Here is a 23,045-nt window from a genome sequence, read left to right on the forward strand (position 1 = left end):
GGTGGATACATACAAGCTCAGATTTCTGACTTCCTGTTCTGATTTCAACTCAGGATTTTGCCTGCCAATATTAGTTCTGTTATACTCACAGGCACAATTCAAACAGTTTTAGAAACTTTAGTGTTTTCTATCCAATACCAATAATAATCATCCAAGCTACTCAATACTGCCCCTGCAGCCATAACAAGTTATGAGAGGAAACTGAAATGTTTGTGTCTTTCCGTTAGCTGATTTTGTTTTTTATAAAGCCTGGAATAAATAAGAAAAAAAGGTGTGTCAAGGTGCATCAAAATGGCTATAAATATATATGCTGATAGTGGACCACCTTGTTGGGTGCGCCAAGAAGTTAACTATCCTCTGCCTTTATAATATTATATATATATATTATATTTCATTCTGCTGTTTGAAATTGTGTTTTGAGGGCGGTTGAAAATCAAATGGCTAGGTAGCTAACTAGCTTAGCTTTCACTAACCCAGAATCTGACAGAGTTTAATTCCCTGCTTTTAGCTCTCTCCATATGATCTCTGTTTGCATAAAGACTGAACAGATTAATCAGATGTGTGTGGCAACAAAAGCTAACTAGCTATCACGTTAGGTTGTGACTAGATAAGTTATCTAAGCTAGCTAGTTACAGTGTCAACCAGGTAGCTAGTGAACGTTAGCTAGATCAACGGGTCAGTCAGCTTCACAGCATCCTCCCACGCATTGCTCTCTTTTACTCTGTGTGTGTGTGTGTGTGTGTGTGTGTGTGTGTGTGTCAAATCAAATCAAATCAAATTGGGTGGAGGTGATATGTTCCTTGAATAGTCTCTCAAAGCACTTCATGATGATGGAAGTGAGTGCTACGGGGCGGTAGTCGTTTAGCTCAGTTACCTTAGCTTTCTTGGGAACAGGAACCATGGTGGCCCTCTTGAAGCATGTGGGAACAGCAGACTGGTATAGGGATTGATTGAATATGTCCGTAAACACACCAGCCAGCTGGTCTGCGCATGCTCTGAGGGCGCGGCTGGGGATGCCGTCTGGGCCTGCAGCCTTGCGAGGGTTAACACGTTTAAATGTTTTACTCACCTCGGCTGCAGTGAAGGAGAGTCCGCATGTTTTCATTGCAGGCCGTGTCAGTGGCAGTGTATTGTCCTCAAAGCGGGCAAAAAAGTTATTTAGTCTGCCTGGGAGCAAGACATCCTGGTCCGTGACTGGGCTGGTTTTCTTTTTGTAGTCTGTGATTGACTGTAGACAGTGCCACATACCTCTTGTGTCTGAGCCGTTGAATTGAGATTCTACTTTGTCTCTATACTGACGCTTAGCTTGTTTGATAGCCTTGCGGAGGGAATAGCTGCACTGTTTGTATTCGGTCATGTTACCAGTCACCTTGCCCTGATTAAAAGCAGTGGTTCGCACTTTCAGTTTCACGCGAATGCTGCCATCAATCCACGGTTTCTGGTTTGGGAATGTTTTAATCGTTGCTATGGGAACGACATCTTCAACGCACGTTCTAATGAACTCGCACACCGAATCAGCGTATTCGTCAATGCTGTTGTCTGTTTGTGTGTGTGTGTGTGTGTGTCTAAATGTCACTCTGTTTTTATGACGGCCCTCTGGAAGTCTCTATGGGGGTGCCACAGGGCTCAACTATCGGGCCGACTCTTTTCTTTGTATACATCAAGGATGTCGCTCTTGCTGCTGGTGATTCCCTGATCACTTCTACGCAGACAACACAATTTTGTATACATCTGGCCCTTCTCTGACACTGTGATAGCAAACCGCCAAACGAGCTTCAATCCCATACAACAGTCCGTCCGTCGCCTCCAACTGCTTTTAAATGCTCGTAAAACTAAGTGCATGCTCTTCAACCGATTGCTGCCCGCACCCTCCCGCCCGACTAGCATCACTACCCTGGACGGTTCTGCCCTAAAATATGTGGACAACTACAAATACCTAGGTGTCTGGTTAGACTGTAAACTCTCCTTCCAGACTCACATTAAGCATCACAAATCCAAAAATTAAATATAGAATTGGCTTCCTATTTCGCAACAAAGCTTCCTTCACTCATGCCGCCAAACATACCCTTGTAAAACTGACTATCCTAAAGATCCTTGACTTTAGCGATGTAATTTACAAAATAGCCCCCAACAGTCTACTCAGCAAACTGGATGTAGTCTATCACAGTGCCATCTGTTTTGTCACCAAAGCCCAATATAATACCCACCACTGCAACCTGTATGCTCTCGTTGGCTGGCCTTCACTACATATCCGTTGCCAAACCCACTGGCTCCAGTTCGCAGTTGTAAATGAGAACTTGTTCTCAAACTGGCCTACCTGGTTAAATAAAGGTGATCTGGTCTACCTGGTTAAATAAAGGTGATCTGGTCTATCTGGTTAAATAAAGGTGATCTGGTCTACCTGGTTAAATAAAGGTGATCTGGTCTACCTGGTTAAATAAAGGTGATCTGGTCTACCTGGTTAAATAAAGGTGATCTGGCCTACCTGGTTAAATAAAGGTGATCTGGTCTACCTGGTTAAATAAAGGTGATCTGGCCTACCTGGTTAAATAAAGGTGATCTGGCCTACCTGGTTAAATAAAGGTGATCTGGTCTACCTGGTTAAATAAAGGTGATCTGGTCTACCTGGTTAAATAAAGGTGATCTGGTCTACCTGGTTAAATAAAGGTGATCTGGTCTACCTGGTTAAATAAAGGTGATCTGGTCTACCTGGTTAAATAAAGGTGATCTGGTCTACCTGGTTAAATAAAGGTGATCTGGCCTACCTGGTTAAATAAAGGTGATCTGGCCTACCTGGTTAAATAAAAGTGATCTGGTCTACCTGGTTAAATAAAGGTGATCTGGTCTACCTGGTTAAATAAAGGTGATCTGGTCTACCTGGTTGAATAAAGGTGATCTGGTCTACCTGGTTAAATAAAGGTGATCTTGTCTACCTGGTTAAATAAAGGTGATCTGGTCTACCTGGTTAAATAAAGGTGATCTGGTCTACCTGGTTAAATAAAGGTGATCTGACCTACCTGGTTAAATAAAGGTGATCTGGTCTACCTGGTTAAATAAAGGTGATCTGGCCTACCTGGTTAAATAAAGGTGATCTGGCCTACCTGGTTAAATAAAGGTGATCTGGTCTACCTGGTTAAATAAAGGTGATCTGGTCTACCTGGTTAAATAAAGGTGATCTGGTCTACCTGGTTGAATAAAGGTGATCTGGTCTACCTGGTTAAATAAAGGTGATCTGGTCTACCTGGTTAAATAAAGGTGATCTGGTCTACCTGGTTAAATAAAGGTGATCTGGTCTACCTGGTTGAATAAAGGTGAAATAAACAAATAAAACACATCAGCACATCTGTCATACAGCCAGTGTATCATCTTAGTAAGCTTTTTGTACCATATACTACAAATCTGTGTGTGTGTGAGTGTGTCTGTGTGCGTGTGTGTTTCTTTGTTTAAATACAGGGTTAGCTAAAAATACAGGGTTCGCTTAAATACAGGGTTAGCTAAAATACAGGATTAGCTTAAATACAGTGTTAGCTAAAATACAGGGTTAGCTAAAATACAGGGTTAGCTTAAATACAGGGTTAGCTAAAAATACAGGGTTAGCTTAAATACAGGGTTAGCTTAAATACAGGGTTAGCTTAAATACAGGGTTAGCTAAAATACAGGGTTCGCTTAAATACAGGGTTAGCTAAAAATACAGGATTAGCTTAAATACAGGGTTAGCTTAAATACAGGGTTAGCTTAAATACAGGGTTAGCTAAAAATACAGGGTTAGCTTAAATACAGGGTTAGGGTTAGCTAAACTACAGGGTTAGCTAAAATACAGGGTTAGCTAAAAATACAGGATTAGCTTAAATACAGGGTTAGCTTAAATACAGGGTTAGCTTAAATACAGGGTTAGCTAAAATACAGGGTTCGCTTAAATACAGGGTTAGCTAAAAATACAGGATTAGCTTAAATACAGGGTTAGCTTAAATACAGGGTTAGCTTAAATACAGGTTTAGTTAAAAATACAGGGTTAGCTTAAATACAGGGTTAGGGTTAGCTAAACTACAGGGTTAGCTAAAATACAGGGTTAGCTAAAAATACAGGATTAGCTTAAATACAGGGTTAGCTTAAATACAGGGTTAGCTTAAATACAGGGTTAGCTAAAATACAGGGTTTGCTTAAATACAGGGTTAGCTAAAAATACAGGATTAGCTTAAATACAGGGTTAGCTTAAATACAGGGTTAGCTAAAAATACAGGGTTAGCTTAAATACAGGGTTAGGGTTAGCTAAAATACAGGGTTAGGGTTAGCTAAAATACAGGGTTAGCTTAAATACAGGGTTAGCTAAAAATACAGGGTTTGCTTAAATACAGGGTTAGGGTTTGCTAAAATACAGGGTTAGCTAAAAATACAGGGTTAGCTAAAATACAGGGTTAGCTAAAAATACAGGGTTAGCTAAAATACAGGGTTAGCTAAAATACAGGGTTAGCTAAAAACAGGGTTAGAGTTAGCTAATATACAGGGTTAGCTTAAATACAGTGTTAACTAAAATACAGGGTTAGCTAAAATACAGGGTTAGCTTAAATACAGGGTTAGCTAAAAATACAGGGTTAGCTAAAAACAGGGTTAGGGTTAGCTAAAATACAGGTTTAGCTAAAAACAGGGTAAGGGTTAGCTAAAATACAGGGTTAGCTAAAATACAGGGTTAGCTTAAATATAGGGTTAGCTAAAATACAGGGTTAGCTTAAATACAGGGTTAGCTAAAAAGTGCACGCTAACCAAGGTAGCCAGGTGCATGGTGTTTCCTCCGACACATTGGTGCGGCTGGCTTCCGGGTTGGATGCGCTCTGTGTTAAGAAGCAGTGCGGCTTGGTGGTCGGGTTGTGTTTCGGAGGACTCCCTGGATATACGTCAGATTAACAACAAATTTGACAAAGCTTGAAGAATTAAAAAAAAAAATGGGCAAATGTTACACAATTCAGAGACTTACCCAGAATTATGGTGCTTTTGTGAATACTTATGTAAATGTGACATTTCTGTATGTAATTTTCAATACATTTGCAAACATTTGTCATCATGGTGCAATTATGTTAATTAGTCTTATGTTAATCAGTCTAGCCAGCTATCTAAACTGGTAGGAATCATGGTCTAATTATGTTAATTAGTCTAGCCAGCTATCTAAACTGGTAGGAATCATGGTCTAATTATGTTAATTAGTCTAGCCAGCTATCTGAACTGGTAAGAATCATGGTCTCATGGTGTTAAATAGTCTAGCCAGCTATCTAAACTGGAAGGAATCATGGTGTAATTATGTTAATTAGTCTAGCCAGCTATCTAAATTGGTAGGAATCATGGTCTCATGGTGTTAATTAGTTAATTAGGAGTTCAATGATACAGTAGGCTAAAAAGAGATCACAGTAGCCTTTATGCTGTTGTCACGTCCTGACCTTAGTTCCTTTTTTTATGTCTCTGTTTTAGTTTGGTCAGGGCGGGCATTCTATGTGTTTGTTCTATGTTTTGTATTTCTGGTTTTGGCCTGGTATGGTTCCCAATCAGAGGCAGCTGTCGATCGTTGTCTCTGATTGAGAACCATACTTAGGCAGCCTGTTTTCCCACTTGTGGGTAGTTGTTTTCTGTGTCTGTGTTTTACCATACAGAACTGTTTCGGTTTTCATTTATTTCTCTTGTTCTTTTGTTTTCTGTGTTCAGTTATATTCTGGACACTTACCAACGCTGTGCATTGGTCCGAAATTTCATACTCCCCGTCAGAGGAAGAAGAAAATCGTTACAGCCAAATAGGGCGATCTTCTGTTTACCACCCCTACCATATCAATTTACTATAGACTGTAGCCTTTACAGAGGAACCATATCAGTCTGAGAATGCTTTCTGATCCTGTAATGGGGAGACTAGAATTCCATGGTTGAATTCTATACTCACTAAGTGGCTCTAGATAAGAGCGTCTGTTCAATGACCCAACGTATGTGTTGTGCCACTGTGTGTGTGAAGTGAATTCACCTGGGGAGGAGGGGACGTACATGATAACTCAGATCAAACACAAAATATTACCTTCTGTATCAGAGGAAGGAAGCAGGTTCAAGAGACCAGCGGGAGGAAACACACGCACGCACGCACGCACGCACACACACACACACACACACACACACACACACACATTAACCTAAATAATATTAAACCCAGATATTTCCTAAATAATACCTATTGAATCAGAGGAAGGAAAGGGACTGGTTCAGAGGCTCAGCAGGAGGACACACACACACACACACACACACACACTTACACACACGCACACACACACAAATACACACACTTACATACACTTACACACACAAACACACATGCGTATACACACACACACACACACACACACTGGGACTGGGGTCATGTGTCAGTACATGGACCCTGCTTTCATAAGTCCATTGTCTTACGTAGGGAAACGATGACACCCTCAACATGTAACAACAAACATTCTCCCATGGCTCAGCTACACTGAACAGAATATAAAGGCAACACGTAAAGTGTTGTTTCCAAGGAGCTGAAATGAAATATCCCCAACATTTTCCATACTCGCAAAAATATTTATTTCTCAAAATGTGTTTTACATCCCTGTTAGTGACCATTTCTCCTTTGCCAAGATAATCCATCCACCTGACAGGTGGCATATCAAGAAGCTGATTCAACCGTATGATCATTGCACAGGTGCACCTTGTGCTGGGGACAATAAAAGGCCACTCTAAAATGTGCGGTTATGTCACACAACACAAAGTTTTGATGGAGTGTGCAATTGGCATGCTGGCTGCAGGAATGTTCACCCGAGCTTTTGCCAGAGAATTTAATGCTAATTTCTCTACCATAAGCTACCTCCAACATTGTTTTAGAGAATTTTGCAGTGCAGTTGGCATAGGTGTAATAGGTGGCAGGGAAGTCAGGTGCAGGAGAGTCAAGTGGAGTGTAAAATGGAGTCTTTTAATAAAGTCCACGGAGTATGCTCCATAACACTAAATGTACATAAACAAACATGGGTACGAGGACCTGACGCGCACCTATACACCATCACACTACACTGACAATAAAACAATCTCTGACAAAGACATGAGGGGAAACAGAGGGTTAAATACACAACAGGTAATGAATGGGATTGAAAACAGGTGTGTGGGAAGACAAGACAAAACCAAATGGAAAATGAAAAATGGATCAATGATGGCTAGAAGACCGGTGACGTCGAACGCCGAGCACCGCCCGAACAAGGAGAGGCAATGACTTCGGCAGAAGTCGTGACAGCAGTGCAGCGTTTTGCTGATGTCAACGTTGTGAACAGAGTGCCACATGGTGGTGGTGGGGTTATGGTATGGGCAGGCATAAGCTACATACAATGAACACAATTGCATTTCAACAAATTTTGCACAAAAATACTGTGATGAGATCCTGAGGCCCACTGTGAGGCAATTTTTATTTTTGAAAGGTTATCTGTGATACCAGATACCAGAACCAGATACTGACTGGTTTCTGATCACACCAGATACTGACTGGGTTTCTGATCACACCAGATACTGACTGGTGTTCTGATCCACACCAGATACTGACTGGTGTTCTGATCCACACCAGATACTGACTGGTTTCTGATCCACACCAGATACTGACTGGTTTTCTGATCCACATCAGATACTGACTGGTGTTCTGATCCACACCAGATACTGACTGGTGTTCTGATCCACACCAGATACTGACTGGTGTTCTGATCCACGCCAGATACTGACTGGTGTTCTGATCACACCAGATACAGACTGGTTTCTGATCCACACCCCTACCTTTATTTAGGTGTCTGTGATGAACAGTTGAATATCTGTATTCCCAGTCATGTGAAATCCATAGATTAGGACCTAATGAATTCCATTCCATTTAAATGGACTGATTTGTTCATATGAAATGTAACTCAGTATAATGTGTGTTCAGCCTCTCTGATTCAATCCCATCAGCTGTGGATACACCTTATAGCAGCCTTGACATGTTAAAGGATAATTTCTGATTGAGTCGACATGTTTACTGGAAATGTGGAATCATTGCCTTTAAACAAGGTACATAGCTGACAAAACATGATCAGATTGAGTCCAGGCCTCTAATAATTTTACTCTCTTACTAAATATATCAGTGACGATATTGTCACAGCCGTCGAAAGAAGTGGACCAAAGTGCAGCGTGTTGAGCGTACATTTTCCTTTATTTAAAATTTATTTCAATTATTATTATTATTATTATTATTCAATTATTATTTAAAAACAAAACAAGAAAAGAAGAAACAACCGTGAAGCTTAGTGCCACTAACAAAAGTCAACTACCCACAATCACAGGTGGGAAAAAGGGCTGCCTAAGTATGATTCCCAATCAGAGACAACAATAGACAGCTGTCCTTGATTGAGAACCAACCTTAACCGGCCAAACATAGAAATATAAATCATAGAAATAAAGAACATAGAATGCCCACCCCGCATCACACCCTGACCTAACCAAATAGAGAAATAAAACGGCTCTCTAAGGTCAGGGCGTGACAGATATGTTATATTTTTAACTTCAACTAAATATACACGAGATTTACTAACAGTTACTAAATGCAGAGAAGAATGGGAGAAACTCCCCAAATACAGGCTTGTAGCATAATACCCAAGAAGACTCAAGACTGTTAATCGCTGCCAAAGGTGGTGCTTCAACAAAGTACTGAGTAAAGGGTCTGAATACTTATGCAAATGTTATATTTCCGTTTTTTATTTATTTTGAATACATTTGCAGAAACCTGTTAATTTGCATTGTCATTATGGGATGTTGTATGTAGATTTTAGAATAAGACTGTAACGTAAAACAAAATGATATTGCTAATAAAATAATACAATCATATCTGTTAATTGTAATATAAATAGTATATAAATAACATTGGACTCTCTGTTAACTTGCAATATACATAATATTGGTCTACCTGTTAAAATGCGTAATGTTTATATACATGCAGATGATCCTGTTATGTATGCCGTGGGCCCAACTGTAGACCAGGTGTTGTTAGAGCTGAAATCTGACTTTGTTACCTACCTTAAACTGGTACATAATATGGGCAAGACGACATTTATGTTGTTCTCTAAATTCTCGTAATAAATGTTTCAGTTAGACTACATTAGTTAATTTAAGGGTTCTCCCATCAATTGGGTTCCAGCCTATAAATATCTGGGCGTTTGGATTGTCAAGGATTTAATGTTTAAATAAGGTACTGATGAGCTAGTTAAAAAGATAAGAATTAAAATGGGCTTTAAAAAAGAATTCTAAATAGATCTAGCTTCTCCCTAAACAGCGGGAAGCAGATTGTACAGGTAACTTTCCTGACAGTTCTTGACTGGTCACACCATATACCAGAACTCAGATGCCACTACTCTTAAACCTTTGGATGCTGTTTACCACAGCACACTTCACTTTATCACAGGTTTAATACTCATCCCTACATCCTGTATCTAAAGGTTGGCTCATCCCTACATCCTGTATCTAAAGGTTGGCTCATCACTACATACTGTATCTAAAGGTTGGCTCATCCCTACATCCTGTATCTAAAGGTTGGCTGATCCCTACATCCTGTATCTAAAGGTTGGCTCATCACTACATATGTATCTAAAGGTTGGCTCATCACTACATCCTGTATCTAAAGGTTGGCTCATCACTACATACTGTATCTAAAGGTTGGCTCATCACTACATCCTGTATCTAAAGGCTGGCTGATCCCTACATCCTGTATCTAAAGGTTGGCTCATCACTACATCCTGTATCTAAAGGTTGGCTCATCCCTACATCCTGTATCTAAAGGTTGGCTCATCCCTACATCCTGTATCTAAAGGTTGGCTGGTCCTCAGGTTTAATACTCATCACTACATCCTGTATCTAAAGGTTGGCTCATCCCTACATCCTGTATCTAAAGGTTGGCTGGTCCTCAGGTTTAATACTCATCCCTACATCCTGTATCTAAAGGTTGGCTCATCACTACATCCTGTATCTAAAGGTTGGCTCATCACTACATCCTGTATCTAAAGGTTGGCTCATCGCTACATCCTGTATCTAAAGGTTGGCTCATCCCTACATCCTGTATCTAAAGGTTGGCTCATCCCTACATCCTGTATCTAAAGGTTGGCTCTTCCCTACATCCTGTATCTAAAGGTTGGCTGGTCCTCAGGTTTAATACTCATCCCTACATCCTGTATCTAAAGGTTGGCTCATCCCTACATCCAGTATCTAAAGGTTGGCTGGTCCTCAGGTTTAATACTTATCCCTACATCCTGTATCTAAAGGTTGGCTCATCACTACATTCTGTATCTAAAGGTTGGCTCATCACTACATCCTGTATCTAAAGGTTGGCTCATCCCTACATCCTGTATCTAAAGGTTGGCTGGTCCTCAGGTTTAATACTCATCACTACATCCTGTATCTAAAGGTTGGCTCATCCCTACATCCTGTATCTAAAGGTTGGCTGGTCCTCAGGTTTAATACTCATCCCTACATACTGTATCTAAAGGTTGGCTCATCCCTACATCCTGTATCTAAAGGTTGGCTCATCCCTACATCCTGTATCTAAAGGTTGGCTGGTCCGCAGGTTTAATACTCATCACTACATCCTGTATCTAAAGGTTGGCTCATCCCTACATCCTGTATCTAAAGGTTGGCTGGTCCTCAGGTTAAATACTCATCCCTACATCCTGTATCTAAAGGTTGGCTCATCCCTACATCCTGTATCTAAAGGTTGGCTGGTCATCAGGTTTAATACTCATCCCTACATCCTGTATCTAAAGGTTGGCTCATCCCTACATCCAGTATCTAAAGGTTGGCTGGTCCTCAGGTTTAATACTTATCCCTACATCCTGTATCTAAAGGTTGGCTCATCACTACATTCTGTATCTAAAGGTTGGCTCATCACTACATCCTGTATCTAAAGGTTGGCTGGTCCTCAGGTTTAATACTCATCCCTACATCCTATATCTAAAGGTTGGCTCATCCCTACATCCTGTATCTAAAGGTTGGCTCATCCCTACATCCTGTATCTAAAGGTTGGCTGGTCCTCAGGTTTAATACTCATCACTACATCCTGTATCTAAAGGTTGGCTCATCCCTACATCCTGTATCTAAAGGTTGGCTGGTCCTCAGGTTTAATACTCATCCCTACATACTGTATCTAAAGGTTGGCTCATCCCCACATCCTGTATCTAAAGGTTGGCTGGTCCGCAGGTTTAATACTCATCACTACATCCTGTATCTAAAGGTTGGCTCATCCCTACATCCTGTATCTAAAGGTTGGCTGGTCCTCAGGTTAAATACTCATCCCTACATCCTGTATCTAAAGGTTGGCTCATCCCTACATCCTGTATCTAAAGGTTGGCTGGTCCTCAGGTTTAATACTCATCCCTACATCCTGTATCTAAAGGTTGGCTCATCCCTACATCCTGTATCTAAAGGTTGGCTGGTCCTCAGGTTTAATACTCATCACTACATCCTGTATCTAAAGGTTGGCTCATCACTACATCCTGTATCTAAAAGTTGGCTCATCACTACATCCTGTATCTAAAGGTTGGCTGGTCCTCAGGTTTAATACTCATCCCTACATCCTGTATGTATAGGTTGGCTCATCCCTACATCCTGTATCTAAAGGTTGGCTCATCCCTACATCCTGTATCTAAAGGTTGGCTGGTCCTCAGTTTTAATACTCATCCCTACATCCTGTATCTAAAGGTTGGCTCATCCCTGCATCCTGTATCTAAAGGTTGGCTCATCCCTACATCCTGTATCTAAAGGTTGGCTGGTCCTCAGGTTTAATACTCATCCCTACATCCTGTATGTATAGGTTGGCTCATCCCTACATCCTGTATCTAAAGGTTGGCTGGTCCTCAGTTTTAATACTCATCCCTACATTCTGTATCTAAAGGTTGGCTCATCACTACATCCTGTATCTAAAGGTTGGCTCATCCCTACATCCTGTATCTAAAGGTTGGCTGGTCCTCAGGTTTAATACTCATCACTACATCCTGTATCTAAAGGTTGGCTCATCCCTACATCCTGTATCTAAAGGTTGGCTGGTCCTCAGGTTTAATACTCATCCCTACATACTGTATCTAAAGGTTGGCTCATCCCTACATCCTGTATCTAAAGGTTGGCTCATCCCTACATCCTGTATCTAAAGGTTGGCTGGTCCGCAGGTTTAATACTCATCACTACATCCTGTATCTAAAGGTTGGCTCATCCCTACATCCTGTATCTAAAGGTTGGCTGGTCCTCAGGTTAAATACTCATCCCTACATCCTGTATCTAAAGGTTGGCTCATCCCTACATCCTGTATCTAAAGGTTGGCTGGTCATCAGGTTTAATACTCATCCCTACATCCTGTATCTAAAGGTTGGCTCATCCCTACATCCAGTATCTAAAGGTTGGCTGGTCCTCAGGTTTAATACTTATCCCTACATCCTGTATCTAAAGGTTGGCTCATCACTACATTCTGTATCTAAAGGTTGGCTCATCACTACATCCTGTATCTAAAGGTTGGCTGGTCCTCAGGTTTAATACTCATCCCTACATCCTATATCTAAAGGTTGGCTCATCCCTACATCCTGTATCTAAAGGTTGGCTCATCCCTACATCCTGTATCTAAAGGTTGGCTGGTCCTCAGGTTTAATACTCATCACTACATCCTGTATCTAAAGGTTGGCTCATCCCTACATCCTGTATCTAAAGGTTGGCTGGTCCTCAGGTTTAATACTCATCCCTACATACTGTATCTAAAGGTTGGCTCATCCCCACATCCTGTATCTAAAGGTTGGCTGGTCCGCAGGTTTAATACTCATCACTACATCCTGTATCTAAAGGTTGGCTCATCCCTACATCCTGTATCTAAAGGTTGGCTGGTCCTCAGGTTAAATACTCATCCCTACATCCTGTATCTAAAGGTTGGCTCATCCCTACATCCTGTATCTAAAGGTTGGCTGGTCCTCAGGTTTAATACTCATCCCTACATCCTGTATCTAAAGGTTGGCTCATCCCTACATCCTGTATCTAAAGGTTGGCTGGTCCTCAGGTTTAATACTCATCACTACATCCTGTATCTAAAGGTTGGCTCATCACTACATCCTGTATCTAAAAGTTGGCTCATCACTACATCCTGTATCTAAAGGTTGGCTGGTCCTCAGGTTTAATACTCATCCCTACATCCTGTATGTATAGGTTGGCTCATCCCTACATCCTGTATCTAAAGGTTGGCTCATCCCTACATCCTGTATCTAAAGGTTGGCTGGTCCTCAGTTTTAATACTCATCCCTACATCCTGTATCTAAAGGTTGGCTCATCCCTGCATCCTGTATCTAAAGGTTGGCTCATCCCTACATCCTGTATCTAAAGGTTGGCTGGTCCTCAGGTTTAATACTCATCCCTACATCCTGTATGTATAGGTTGGCTCATCCCTACATCCTGTATCTAAAGGTTGGCTGGTCCTCAGTTTTAATACTCATCCCTACATCCTGTATCTAAAGGTTGGCTCATCCCTACATCCTGTATCTAAAGGTTGGCTCATCCCTACATCCTGTATCTAAAGGTTGGCTCATCCCTACATCCTGTATCTAAAGGTTGGCTCATCACTACATCCTGTATATAAAGGTTGGCTCATCCCTACATCCTGTATCTAAAGGTTGGCTCTTCCCTACATCCTGTATCTAAAGGTTGGCTCATCCCTACATCCTGTATCTAAAGGTTGGCTCATCCCTACATCCTGTATCTAAAGGTTGGCTCATCACTACATCCTGTATCTAAAGGTTGGCTCATCCCTACATCCTGTATCTAAAGGTTGGCTCATCCCTACATCCTGTATCTAAAGGTTGGCTCATCACTACATCCTGTATCTAAAGGTTGGCTCATCACTACATCCTGTATCTAAAGGTTGGCTCATCCCTACATCCTGTATCTAAAGGTTGGCTGGTCCTCATTAAAGTCTCCTAGATCACTTCACTATTCTCTTTTTGTTTACAGAGTTCTACTACACAAGTTTACAACTTACCTAACTACGTTGTTGAAGTATAAAAACATGAGTTACCAACCACATTCACAGGGTTGGGTATTAAATGTTGAGGTTCCTTGGGTCTGCGCCAAATCAGGTAAATCCGCTTTTAGTTTTAATGCGCCTGCTGAATCAATTTGCAGAACTCTTTATGATTGGATGTTCTGGTGCAGCTCAGGCAGCTTAGGGTGTTTATTATGAAGGACCACATAGCTGAGGAATGTAACAGTTTTTCTGTTGTGTTTTGTATTGATTGACGTTTTATCTTACATTGTAATTGGTGTTGAATTGCTGTGATCGGGGCACCTTTCAGAAAGAGACCCTGGTCTCAATGGGTTTTAACCTGCATAAATAAAGAATGAAACATAAGAATACATTCCCTATATAGTGCACTACGTTTGACCAGGGTCCATTGGCATTATATTCCCTATATAGTGCACTACGCTTGACCAGGGCCCATTGGCATTATATTCCCTATATAGTGCACTCCGTTTGACCAGGGCCCATTGGCATTATATTCCCTATATAGTGCACAACGCTTGACCAGGGCCCATTGGCATTATATTCCCTATATAGTGCACTACATTTGACCAGGGCCCATTGGCATTATATTCCCTATATAGTGCACTCCGTTTGACCAGGGCCCATTGGCATTATATTCCCTATATAGTGCACTCCGTTTGACCAGGGCCCATTGGCATTATATTCCCTATATAGTGCACTCCGTTTGACCAGGGCCCATTGGCATTATAATCCCTATATAGTGCACTACGCTTGACCAGGGCCCATTGGCATTATATTCCCTATATAGTGCACTACATTTGACCAGGGCCCATTGGCATTATATTCCCTATATAGTGCACTACGTTTGACCAGGGCCCATTGGCATTATATTCCCTATATAGTGCACTACATTTGACCAGGGCCCATTGGCATTATATTCCCTATATAGTGCACTACGTTTGACCAGGGCCCATTGGCATTATATTCCCTATATAGTGCACTACGCACCTTTACTTGGCTGGTAACTGTTTGTAATGATTTGTCTGCTGGGCGCTGTTCTCAGATAATCGCATGGTATGCTTTCGCTTTAAAACCTTTTTGAAATCTGACACAGAGGTTGGATTAACAAGAAGTTAATCTTTAAGCCGATGTATAACACTGGTATGTTTTATGAATTTTTATAGTAAGTAGTTCTGTTTTTGAATTTGGAGCTCTGCAATTTCACTGAATGTTGGCCAGGTGGGACGCTCGCTTCCCACAGACCGTAGAGAGGTTAAAATCACATTACATAATTTCACAAATAGATTCATCTTTACTCATTCATTTTATACAACAATTAGATGCAAGCCTTACTACAACTGAGACTCTTGAATAAACAGAGTTATGGTAATGTGGCTGTATTGTCTCTCGTGAGTTTCACAAAATTGTACAAACGGACCAGTTCGTAGCTAGCTACTTCACAGACCATTTACACATTCCACAGTACATGAATATTGTTCAGTTCTCAAGTTCTGTGATGTGGAAGACGTTCCTTTGTTTTCTCTATGAAAACTCACTCTCTCTTATACTCTGGCCATGAGGAGAGTACTCCTCTAGGAATGTATGAGCTGCCTAACAGAGCCTGTTGAGCCGGTGAGAGAGAGAGGGAGACGGTGCAGAAAAAGAGGGGATGGTACTCGAAATCCCCAAAGAGGGCAACGTCAGGACACAGCAGTTGCTTGTATGTTCCATTAACATTATTTGGCTCCTAACTCTTTGAACTTGCCAGTATGTTAGCTATATCCTCTCGGATTAACGACCCAATGTCTACCGACTTCATTCTTAGCTCAGCTACGTATTGACATCCATCTTAGCTTAGCTAAGTGTTATAGTCGTTGAGCGTTCTCAACGGACATGGTTAATGAAGTCGTAGGATGTCTAGCTCGTAATTTGTTATGCTAACAAGCTAGCAAAAAGTTGCATGGCAAATGCATCAACTTCCGGCAGACAGGTGAAGCTCAACCGCTCGTTTAAAATAAATTAATAGTATACAGCATGTAGTATATACTCATTAAGTATGTAGTATTTAGTATGTTAGCATAGGTATTCGAATACAAGTTTGTGTGAGAGGTGAACATCCCCTGATATACCTCATTATACACTCCCTACCTACAGAAACATCACAACATCACCTGATATACCCCATTATACACTCCCTACCTACAGCAGCATCACCTGATATACCTCATTATATACTCCCTACCTACAGAAACATCACAACATCACCTGATATACCCCATTATACACTCCCTACCTACAGCAACATCACCTGATATACCTGATTATACACTCCCTACCTACAGCAACATCACCTGATATACCTCATTATACACTCCCTACCTACAGAAACATCACAACATCACCTGATATACTCCATTATACACTCCCTACCTACAGCAACATCACCTGATATACCTGATTATATACTCCCTACCTACAGCAACATCACCTGATATACCTGATTATACACTCCCTACCTACAGCAACATCACCTGATATACCTCATTATACACTCCCTACCTACAGCAACATCACCTGATATACCCCATTATACACTCCCTACCTACAACATCACCTGATATACCCCATTATACACTCCCCTACCTGCAACATCACCTGATATACCCCATTATACACTCCCTACCTACAGCAACATCACCTGATATACCTCATTATACACTCCCTACCTACATCACCTGATATACCCCATTATACACTCCCTACCTGCAACATCACCTGATATACCCCATTATACACTCCCTACCTACATCACCTGATATACCTCATTATACACTCCCTACCTACAGCAACATCACCTGATATACCCCATTATACACTCCCTACCTACAGCAACATCACAACATCACCTGATATACCTCATTATACACTCCCTACCTACATCAGCTGATATACCCCATTATACACTCCCTACCTGCAACATCACCTGATATACCCCATTATACACTCACTACCTACATCACCTGATATACCCCATTATACACTCCCTACCTACATCACCTGATATACCCCATTATATACTCCCTACCTACAGCAACATCACCTGATATACCCCATTATACACTGCCTACCTACAGCAACATCACCTGATATACCTCATTATACACTCCCTACCTACAGCAACATCACCTGATATACCCCATTATACACTCCCTACCTACAGCAACATCACCTGATATACCCCATTATACACTCCCTACCTACAGCAACATCACAACATCACCTGATATACCTCATTATACACTCCCTACCTACAACAACATCACCTGATATACTCCATTATACACTCCCTACCTACAGCAACATCACCTGATATACCCCATTATATACTCCCTACCTACAGCAACATCACCTGATATACCCCATTATACACTCCCTACCTACAACATCACCTGATATACCCCATTATACACTCCCTACCTACAACATCACCTGATATACCCCATTATACACTCCCTACCTGCAACATCACCTGATATACCCCATTATACACTCCCTACCTACAGCAACATCACCTGATATACCTCATTATACACTCCCTACCTACATCACCTGATATACCCCATTATACACTCCCTACCTGCAACATCACCTGATATACCCCATTATACACTCCCTACCTACATCACCTGATATACCTCATTATACACTCCCTACCTACAGCAACATCACCTGATATACCCCATTATACACTCCCTACCTACAGCAACATCACAACATCACCTGATATACCTCATTATACACTCCCTACCTACATCAGCTGATATACCCCATTATACACTCCCTACCTACAGCAACATCACCTGATATACCCCATTATACACTCCCTACCAACAGCAACATCAGCTGATATACCCCATTATACACTCCCTACCTACAGCAACATCACAACATCACCTGATATACCCCATTATACACTCCCTACCTACATCACCTGATATACCTCATTATACACTCCCTACCTACAGCAACATCACCTGATATACCCCATTATACACTCCCTACCTACAGCAACATCACAACATCACCTGATATACCTCATTATACACTCCCTACCTACATCAGCTGATATACCCCATTATACACTCCCTACCTACAGCAACATCACCTGATATACCCCATTATACACTCCCTACCTGCAACATCACCTGATATACCCCATTATACACTCCCTACCTACATCACCTGATATACCCCATTATACACTCCCTACCTACATCACCTGATATACCCCATTATATACTCCCTACCTACAGCAACATCACCTGATATACCCCATTATACACTCCCTACCTACATCACCTGATATACCTCATTATACACTCCCTACCTACATCACCTGATATACCCCATTATACACTCCCTACCTACAGCAACACCTGATATACCTCATTATATACTCCCTACCTACAACATCACCTGATATACCCCATTATACACTCCCTACCTACAGCAACACCTGATATACCCCATTATACACTCCCTACCTACAGCAACACCTGATATACCCCATTATACACTCCCTACCTACAGCAACACCTGATATACCTCATTATACACTCCCTACCTACATCACCTGATATACCCCATTATATACTCCCTACCTACAACACCTGATATACCCCATTATACACTCCCTACCTACAGCAACATCACCTGATATACCCCATTATACACTCCCTACCTACAGCAACATCACCTGATATACCCCATTATACACTCCCTACCTACATCACCTGATATACCTCATTATACACTCCCTACCTACATCACCTGATATACCCCATTATACACTCCCTACCTACAGCAACACCTGATATACCTCATTATATACTCCCTACCTACAACATCACCTGATATACCCCATTATACACTCCCTACCTACAGCAACACCTGATATACCCCATTATACACTCCCTACCTACAGCAACACCTGATATACCCCATTATACACTCCCTACCTACAGCATCACCTGATATACCCCATTATACACTCCCTACCTACAGCAACACCTGATATACCCCATTATACACTCCCTACCTACAGCAACACCTGATATACCCCATTATACACTCCCTACCTACAGCAACACCTGATATACCCCATTATACACTCCCTACCTACAGCAACACCTGATATACCCCATTATACACTCCCTACCTACAGCATCACCTGATATACCCCATTATATACTCCCTACCTACAGCAACATCACCTGATATACCCAGACCAGATACACAATTTGAGGGAATCAAATATTGTTCTGTTATGATGTTATGAATGTGATATTGTCCTCTGTAGGTCAGTTGGTAGGTGCTTGCAACACCAGCATAGTAGGTAGAGTTTCCAGGACCACCCATACATAAAGGTGAGGTCTACTACACCCATACATGTTGTATACTAGTCGTTGGTTAGAGCCTGTTGTTTTCAGAATTTCACTGTAAGGTCTACTACACCTGTTGTATTCAGCATTTCACTGTGAGGTCTACTACACCTGTTGTATTCAGCATTTCACTGTGAGGTCTACTACAACTTGTGTATTCAGCATTTCACTGTGAGGTCTACTACACCTGTTGTATTCAGCATTTCACTGTAAGGTCTACTACACCTGTTGTATTCAGCATTTCACTGTAAGGTCTACCACACCTGTTGTATTCAGCATTTCACTGTGAGGTCTACTACACCTGTTGTATTCAGCATTTCACTGTAAGGTCTACTACACCTGTTGTATTCAGCATTTCACTGTGAGGTCTACTACACCTGTTGTATTCAGCATTTCACTATGGGGTCTACTACACCTGTTGTATTCAGCATTTCACTGTGAGGTCTACTATACCTGTTGTATTCAGCATTTCACTGTGAGGTCTACTACACCTGTTGTATTCAGCATTTCACTGTGAGGTCTACTACACCTGTTGTATTCAGCATTTCACTGTGAGGTCTACTACACCTGTTGTATTCAGCATTTCACTATGAGGTCTACTACACCTGTTGTATTCAGCATTTCACTGTGAGGTCTACTACACCTGTTGTATTCAGGATTTCACTGTGAGGTCTACTACACCTGTTGTATTCAACATTTCACTGTGAGGTCTACTACACCTGTTGTATTCAGCATTTCACTGTGAGGTCTACTACACCTGTTGTATTCATAAACGTTGATTTGATATATAAGTGTCAGCTAAATAACATATTTTCTTATTATATTAGAATTATTATCATATAGAGGTTTGAGAAATAACCTACTGCCAACCGTTCTCTTGGAGAGTATCTGCTGGGGCATCAGATCTGTTGTCCAGCTCAGCACTTACAGACGTTTGTTTCCTGTCTCTACAGCGGTCTGATGAAACCAGGGCTTAACGCTATCATGGGGCGACAGGAAGCGGGAAGTCATCGTAAGTGACATTTTCAGCCGACTCTGACAAACCTGTGACTCTCATTGAACGTTGTGAGCTAACATTATGACGAATGGTTGTGATGTGGTTCTTTAAAAAAAGTTTGTATTATAGTTGTGTAAAGGTTGGGGTTGTATTATAGTTGTGTAAAGGTTGTGGTTGTGTAAAGGTTGGGGTTGTATTATAGTTGTGTAAAGGTTGGGGTTGTATTATAGTTGTGTAAAGGTTGGGGTTGTATTATAGTTGTGTAAAGGTTGTGTTTGTTTTATAGTTGTGTAAAGGTTGTATTATAGTTGTGTAAAGGTTGTGGTTGTGTTTGAGGTTGTGTTATAGTTGTGTAAAGGTTGGGGTTGTATTATAGTTGTGTAATGGTTGGGGTTGTATTATAGTTGTGTAAAAGTTGGGGTTGTATTATAGTTGTGTAAAGGTTGGGGTTGTATTATAGTTGTGTAAAGGTTGGGGTTGTATTATAGTTGTGTAATGGTTGGGGTTGTGTTGTATTATAGTTGTGTAAAGGTTGGGGTTTTATTATAGTTGTGTAAAGGTTGGGGTTGTATTATAGTTGTGTAAAGGTTGGGGTTGTATTATAGTTGTGTAATGGTTGGGGTTGTGTTGTATTATAGTTGTGTAAAGGTTGGGGTTTTATTATAGTTGTGTAAAGGTTGTATTATAGTTATGTAAAGGTTGGGGTTGTGTTATAGTTGTGTAATGGTTGGGGTTGTATTATAGTTGTGTAAAAGTTGTGGTTGTATTATAGTTGTGTAAAGGTTGTGGTTGTGTTGTATTATAGTTGTGTAAAAGTTGTGGTTGTTTTGTATTATAGTTGTGTAAAGGTTGTATTATAGTTATGTAAAGGTTGGGGTTGTGTTATAGTTGTGTAATGGTTGGGGTTGTGTTATAGTTGTGTAATGGTTGGGGTTGTATTATAGTTGTGTAAAGGTTGTGGTTGTATTATAGTTGTGTAAAGGTTGTGGTTGTGTTGTATTATAGTTGTGTAAAGGTTGTGGTTGTGTAAAGGTTGGGGTTGCATTATAGATGTGTAAAGGTTGGGGTTGTATTATAGTTGTGTAAAGGTTGGGGTTGTGTTGTATTATAGTTGTGTAAAGGTTGGGGTTGTATTATAGTTGTGTAAAGGTTGGGGTTATTATATAGTTGTGTAAAGGTTGGGGTTGTATTATAGTTGTGTAATGGTTGGGGTTGTATTATAGTTGTGTAAAGGTTGGGGTTATTATATAGTTGTGTAAAGGTTGGGGTTGTATTATAGTTGTGTAAAGGTTGGGGTTGTATTATAGTTGTGTAAAGGTTGGGGTTATTATATAGTTGTGTAAAGGTTGGGGTTGTATTGTAATATAGTTGTGTAAAGGTTTTGGCTGTGTTGTATTATAGTTGTGTAAAGGTTGGGGTTGTGTTGTATTATAGTTGTGTATTGGTTGTGGTTGGGGTTGTATTATAGTTGTGTAATGGTTGGGGTTGTGTTGTATTATAGTTGTGTAAAGGTTGTATTATAGTGGTTGTGTTGTGTGTAGGTTTCTGGATGTGCTGGCAGCCAGGAAGGACCCAGCAGGTCTGGCTGGAGAGGTGTTGATAGACGGAGCTCCTCAACCTCCCAACTTCAAATGTCTCTCAGGATACGTGGTCCAGGTGGGGGACTGGACACATACACACACACACACACGCACGCACGCACGCACGCACGCACGCACACAGACACACACACACACAGACACACACACTCTCTCTCTCTCTCTCTCTCTCTCCCTCTCTCTCTCTCTCTCTCTCTCTCTCTCTCTCTCTCTCTCTCCCTCTCAATTCATTTAAATTCAAATGGCTTTATTGGCATGGGAAACATATGTTAATAACATTGCCAAAGCAAGTGAGGTAGATAATATACAAAAGTGAAATAAACAATAAAATGAACAGGAAACATTAAACTCACAGAAGTTCTAAAAGAATAAAGACATTTTACATTTTCATTATGTCTATATACAATGTTGCAACGAAGTACAAATGGTTAACTAACCTATTAGTGATCCCTTCACCATGACAACATCCAGTGAAATTGCAGAGCGCCAAATTCAAACTACAGAAATATCAATATTCAACATTCACGAAAATATAAGTGTAATACACCAAAATGAATCTTGTTAATCCCGTCGCTGTGTCAGATTTTCAAAAGGCTTTACGGTGAAAGCAGACCATGCGATTATCTAAGGACAGCGCCCGCGTACAAACACATGAAAATCATTTTTCAACCAGGCAGGTGAGACACAAAAGCCAGAAATAACAAATAATAATAATAATAATAATAATAATAATAAATAAAATATAATAAAATAATAATAAATCCTTTGAAGATCTTTTTCTTTTTTTCCCCAAATGTCTCAGTGACACAATAAATTAATGGTTGTTTTGTTTGATAGATTCCTTCTTTATAAAAGGTAAATTTATTTGGCGCGTTTGATTCAGAAATACAACATAACTCCAAAGTATCTAATAAATGACCTATAAACTTGATCCAAACATTTCAAACAAC

The 23,045-nt window shown here is 40.8% G+C and overlaps 1 pseudogene; it reads left to right on the plus strand.

Moving 5' to 3' along the window:
* Positions 1 to 23,045, plus strand: part of LOC135510209 (broad substrate specificity ATP-binding cassette transporter ABCG2-like) — a 49,663-nt pseudogene that overhangs the window by 4,708 nt on the left and 21,910 nt on the right.

The sequence above is a fragment of the Oncorhynchus masou genome, chromosome 23 (assembly GCF_036934945.1).
Source record: "Oncorhynchus masou masou isolate Uvic2021 chromosome 23, UVic_Omas_1.1, whole genome shotgun sequence".
In the NCBI taxonomy this organism is placed as follows: domain Eukaryota; kingdom Metazoa; phylum Chordata; class Actinopteri; order Salmoniformes; family Salmonidae; genus Oncorhynchus; species Oncorhynchus masou.